Source organism: Cebus imitator, unplaced genomic scaffold, assembly GCF_001604975.1.
Source record: "Cebus imitator isolate Cc_AM_T3 unplaced genomic scaffold, Cebus_imitator-1.0 Scaffold910, whole genome shotgun sequence".
Taxonomy (NCBI): domain Eukaryota; kingdom Metazoa; phylum Chordata; class Mammalia; order Primates; family Cebidae; genus Cebus; species Cebus imitator.
The window spans coordinates 180,817-187,304 of record NW_016108225.1 but is presented as its reverse complement, the minus strand read 5'-3'; positions in this window follow the sequence as shown (position 1 = coordinate 187,304).

The window sequence follows — 6,488 nt, the reverse complement described above, 5'->3', positions numbered from 1 at the left end:
TTTGCATTGGGTTAGAACGTGTTCTTTTAGCTTACAGAACTTTCTTATTACCCACCTTCTGAAGTCTGATTCTGTCATTTCATCACCCTCATTCTCCATCAAGCCTTGTTCCCTTGCTGGTCAGGAGTTGTGATCCCTAGTAGGAGGAGAGGTGTTCGGGTTTGGGGTGTTTTCATGCTTTTTGCGGTGGTTTCTTCCCATCTTTGTGGATTTATCCACCTGTTGTGTTTGTAATTGCTGACTTTCAGATTGGGTCTCTGATTGAACTTCCAGTTTGTGGATGATAAAGTTATTTCTGTTTCTTAGTTTTCCTTCTAACAGTCTGGCCTCCTGCTGTAGGACTGCTGAGGTCCACTCCAGGCCCTGCTTGCCTGGGGATTACCTGCAGCAGCTGCAGAACAGTAAGGGTTGCTACCCGTTTCTTCTTCTGCTATTTTTGTCCCAGAAGGATACCCGCCAAATATCAGTCTGATCTCTCCTTTATTAGGTGACTCTTTGGATATACGGGGGTCAGGGAGCTGCTTGATGAGACAGTCTGTCCTTTATAGGAGCTCAGGTTTTCAGCTGTGAACTCCATTGTTCATTCAGGGCTGCTGGGCAGGTATATTTAGGTCTGCTGCAGCAGAACTCATAAACCCCCTTTTTTTCCCCAGGTGCTCTGTCCCAGGGAGTTAGGGCTTTATTTATGAATTTCCATTGTGCTGCTGCCTTTTTTCAGATCTGCCCTGCCCAACAGTGAGGCAGGCTAGTCACTGTCTGCCTGCTGAGGCTTTGCTGAGCTGCTGTGGGCTCTGCCCTGTTGCCGTGTGAACTTCACTGTAGTCCTGTTTATATGGGTGTAGTTAGAACTGCCTTGGCAATGGTGGCCCACCTCTGTAATGGCGGACTCTCTCTGTAATGGCAGGTTGGCTTGGCAATTGCGGGCTGCCTCAGCAATGGTGGACTACCTCCATAGTGGTGGAGTGTCTCGGTAATGGCGGACTCCCCTCCCCCACAGAGCTGGACCATCCTGGGTTCAGCTGTGCTTGCTGTAAAACTCTCAACCCAAAGCATGTTCAATTGCTGGGTTTTTTTGTGGGGTGGGACCAGCCGAGCCTGATCACCTGGCTCCCTGCCTCAGAGTCTTTTTTTTTTTTAGCTGAACAGTTGACTCTCTCCCAGGTGTTCCAGTCACCTGTTGAAACAGAGCTGGGATCTGTGTTATTTCCCATGCGGTGACTCACTGTGCCAGCTGAAACAGTGGCGCTGAGATTGGTGGCACTTTTTTTGCCTTGGAATCTCCTGGCCTGGCTCCCTGTTTCAGTCCCCTTTTTAATCAGATGAATGGGTGACTGTGCCTTCCCAGGGCTCCTATCACCAGCTAAAAGGGTACCTGGACCAGTGTATTTTGTATGGAGAACCATTGCCCTGGGGCTCCGGCAAAGCAGCTGTACCGGCGGAAACAGCCACGCTGGCGACCAGTGGGGCTCTTCCGCCTGGGAATCTCCTGGTCCGTGGGTGATAAAAATCCGTCTGGAAATGCGACGTCCACTCACCCTCTGAGCTTTCACTGGGAGCTGCAATCCTGAGCTATTCCTAATTGGACATCTTGGATCTTGACAGACCCATTAAGGGAGGTCCTGGGCCACGGCAGGGGCACACAGAGGCAGAAAAGGGCTGGCCACAGAGTCATGGGATGGCTGGGATGTTGCAACAATCAAATGAAGCAGGAAAGGAGCAAGAAGCCAAAAGCCTCCAGACCCCTGTCCACCTAGGTGGTCCCCCATCCAAAGCCCAGCCAAGCTTAGCTCCCGGGCTGGGACACCCTCAGCGTTCATAGACACCCAGGGCCTACTGGGAAAAACACTTTCGTGGAGTTCCCAGACTGCGACGAGCTTGCAGGCTGATGGAGAAGAGGGGCCGAGAGTCAGGAAGTGGTTGGGAAGTGTTGTGACAAGTGGAGGAAATAAAAAAGGGACTGGGAAGGAAAAAGCCTTGAGTCTCTGGTCTCCCAGTGGGACAGAACCCCTCAGACACTGGAGTGTGGAAGGAAGAGACTTTTATTTAGCTAGCTGTGGAACATTGGTTGTTGCATGTCCAAAAAAAGTGAAGCTCCCCCAAAGGCAGTTTCTTTCCCTTTTTGGAGACATACAACCCAAGAGGAAGCAGAGGTGAAATGTCATTGTCCACTGTCTGGACATCTGACATTACTGTCTTTGGCTTTCATTGATTTGCTAATTCACATGTGGCACAAGAGGGGAAGAGTTACAGAAGTTCAACAAAAGCAGTAAATTATTTAGTGACAGAGGCATCTCTAAGGAGGGTTCTCATCGGTGCACATGGGAAGTACGTGACTCAGGGAAGGTCCTTTGGCAGTAAGAAATATATTTGCAACACTTTCAAGGCTGGCAAATAACATAGACACCAATTACAGAGAAGGGGGTTATTTCTCAGTTCTTGATCAGGCCAGTTATTTCTCAGTCCCATAGTTGGGCCGGTGGGTCAGCTTCTCACCTGATTACTGACTTTAACTTTGTGCTATGTTATCTCCCCTCCCCACTTTTCTAACAGAGGACAAGCAAGGGAGAGAGATGGCCTCCACTCTTATTTCCCCTCTTTGAGAACCTCACTAATATTTACTTTTTCAGTGGGTGTTCTTACCTTCATTTTCACTGTTGGGGATTTTTTTGTGAGACCTCTTGGTAGTGATTTATGTAATAAGCTTGTGCTGAGATTTTCTCCTGGACCAGGGTGGCAGTAAAGCCTTTTACCATTTGAAGAATCAAAGGCATTAAACATAGGAGCAATAAGTATGCTCCTATTACCAACAGTACACCTATAACAATGGTTTTGAATTCTCCTATAGCTGGAAACCACTATCCAAACATAGACTTAGGATTGATCTCTTGCCAAACTTGCATGGGTGCATGTTCTAGTTTTATCATGTCCCTTACAATGCTTTCTATTACCTGACCCTGGTCATCTATCTGTAGGCAGCAGTTAATTAGGTTGAACTTTCCACACACCCCTCCTTCAGCTGCCAGCAGATAATCTAAAGCTAGTCTACTCTGGTAGATGGCATTTTTCGTCTGGGTTTCCTGATGGGCCAGGATGGTTCAAGTCTGGCCAGTTTTGTTGGTCAGTATTTCCAGAACAGCTTGTAACCAAATAATTCAATTAAGCATGAGATTGGAGTATGATAACCCCATGAGCCATTTTCTGCCCAGGTGGCAGGCCCTTAGTACTTTATTATTCTTCTAGGGAGTCATTTATTATATTTTCAGTTGCTTATAACTAGGCTTTATCTGGTGAGGGGTAAACAGGAAAACTCAGCAGCTCCTCAGTCTTTATAGGTAGTGAGAAGAAGGAGGGCTTAATGGTACTAGCAACACAACTACCTGTCCCCTGATCTGGCAGTTGGGTACAGGCTCTATGCCCACATATTCAGTATAAGCCAGGAAGTGCCACCAGTCCCTATGAAGTTCTGGGTGAGTTCAAGCAGCCTGCAAACTAGGAAACTTTTGAAAGGGGTTAACTTTAGCACAGTTTACACTCCATCAAGTGGGTGTTTCACTGGTTCTATTGTACAGTTTTTGTCCTAAATAGTTTAGTTTTCCCACAGGGACTTTCATGCATTTTCCTGTTCTGCCCGATAATGGAGGGCTTTAAGACCAAGAAGTTGCTACTCTGAGTTCTTTGCCCAAAAGTTACATAGGGAACTGGGTCCATGGGCACAAGCTTGCATGCTTCCCATTGCCACCAGTCTCCCATAGTGGTCCCTCCACATGCATAATGAAAGTGTACTTTTAAAGTTCTGGCCACATTTTTAGCCAACTGGAAAAACAAGTTATTTTCTCTCTTAGGAAGTTCTGGAGCTGGCTCATTTAGTACATTGTAAAAAGTCTGAAACATCTGATGGGGAGATCACCTCTGGATTTCTCCCTGGATTAAAAAGATAACTCCTGGATCCAGTCCTTTCCTGTCAATTTCCATGGATACATATTCCCCCTTTTTTAATGGGGGTCCAGGGGATTGGCAATTATTAGTTCTAATGGATTACAGTGGTCAGAGGTGCAGGAGGAGTTGCTTTTTCTCTTTTGGAGGCAGACTGGGTTGTTTTTATTTTGATTTTCCAAGTGGCCCAAATAACAGATAACCAGTAATTACAATGTTCACATGCTCTTAGCTCATGACAGATATACATATGTTTTGCTGTACAGCTTCTTTCTTAACTAAGAGAGTCACACCCGAACCCCAGCTTTTTGCAAGTAATGGCTGCACAGGCATTAAATTTTAAAGTAATCTGCTTAGGAATTCCATTTTTCTCAGTCTTAGTAATTACTTTCCTTGTATCACTTAGGAAGGGGCTAGTCCTTAACCTTATTTCAAATACTGTGGACATGAAGGTTCAGATGGGTTATAACAAACTAACAAACATCAAGTTGCCCATTCCTTGGGCTGTACACCTTGTATTGGGTAGCATTATATAAACAAGTTTCTCTTAAAGCTCCAGTACATTCGTAATAAGTGTAAAACAAGAGAACCACAGTTTTTCTGTCCCACCTTAGTGGCCTGATGTATACACTGGGAGGAATCTTTGAATTGGAGATTTACGTTAACCATGGCAGTGAGGACACAAGTCCATAGTCCAAAGAAAAGGAGTACCTGTCCCACGGTGGAAGTCCTCATGCTTCGGCCATGCGTAGACCAGTCAGCTTCCGGGGTGTGACTGGAGCAGGGCTTGTTGCCTTAGCATTCCTTAAGGTGATCTTTCATGTGTCATGAAGATCTGGCTTTACTTCCCAGGTGCTAGGTGCTGTAGTTTTCACACGGCTGTCATGGATCCATGCAGGAACTCCTCAACTTTTACAGTGGTTGGAGTGATCAAGATGACAGTCTGGGATCTTTTCCACCTTGGCCATAAGGGAGCCACGTTCCAGTGCTTGATCCAAACTCAGTCACCTGGTGAGAAAGGGTAAACTGGGGAGAATAAGCTGACAGGATATTTTTTATTAACCCATATTGACACTTTTTCTGTTGCTTGCTTTCCCCAAGGCCCAGAATTTCTGGTGGAGTTCAGTCTCTCTGAGTTCCCAGGGAGTCCCTGGGAGACCTTGAAGGATGGGAGACCACTATGGTGTAGGATTGTATAAGGGGAACATCCAGTGTTCTTAATTTAACAAATCCATAGGAAGGACCTGGACCCACTTTAATCCTGTTTCCTGAAAGGCTTTCCCAAAGTTATTTTAAATAGTCTGATTTATTTGCTACAGTTTGCCTGAAGTTTGAGGCTGGCAGGCAGCGTGTAACTTCCAACTGATTCTCAGCATTTTTGATGTGTTTTGTACCAGGTCAGCTACAAATGTAGGCCTGTTATCTGGACCCACTTGTAGGGGCAGTCCAAATCTCAGGATAATGTCTCTCAAAAGCAACCGAGTTACTTCACGGGATTTTTTAGTCTGTGTCTTATAGGCTTCTAACCAGGCAGAGTAGGTACATACCAGAACCAGCAGATACTGATTACCTTCACACTTGGGCATCTGGGTGAAGTCCACCTGCAAGTTTTCAAAGGGAGCACTTCCAGAAGTCTGAATTCCTGGTGGGACCATTGGTCCCTATCTGCCTGCACATCACACACAGCTGCATTACCGTTTTGGCTAGTGCAGACAAATGAGAGATGTAAAAATAATAGCCTAACAGTTTTTCAAGGGACCGTTGACAAAGATGGGAGGCTTCATGGACAGCTAATATCACTGCGGGTCCCAGCAGATGTGGTACTGAAACTGCTCTGTCTGGTGGGTGTATCCATCCTCCCTCCATTTTTTCCCACTTTTCATGTGGAAGAAGCTTTTCTCCTACTCAGAGTAGACTGGCACCAGGTCAGGAGCCTTGGGCAGTAGGGGAGCTGTGATTGATGCTCAGTAGGAAATGGACGCTGCTTTCCGGGCCTCTGCACCCACACAGGCATTTCCCTGTGCTACTGTGGTGGAAGTTTGCTGGTGTCCCCAGCAATGTACGACTGCCACCTTCTGAGGCTTCCACACTGCCTCCCATAGCTGCAACATTTCCTGCTGGTATTTTATCTCTTTATCCCCAGAGTTAAGTAGGCCCTCCTCATGCACTTGGAGAGTGAAGAAAGCATACCGAGAGTCAGTAAAGATGTTCACAAGTTTTCCTTCGCTCAGCTCTAGGGACCAAATTAGGGCTATTAACTGCTCATTGTTCAGAAGTAATTTGAGGCAGTGGCTTAGCCTCCTTAGTTGTGTTTGGAGTTACCACCACACATCCATTACACCGTTTTTCTTGGAGGTTGACAAAACTGCTCCCATCCACAGTCAGCTCCCAGTTTGCCTGTGCCCATGGTTGGTCCTGCAAGTCCAGCCGACTAGAGTAGACTGAGTCCAGCACCTCTACACAGTCATGTGTCACCGGGTCCTCAGACACAGGGAGTAGCATTGTTGGGTTTAGGGTATTACAAACTTTTATGGTTATGTGCTGGTTTTCACACA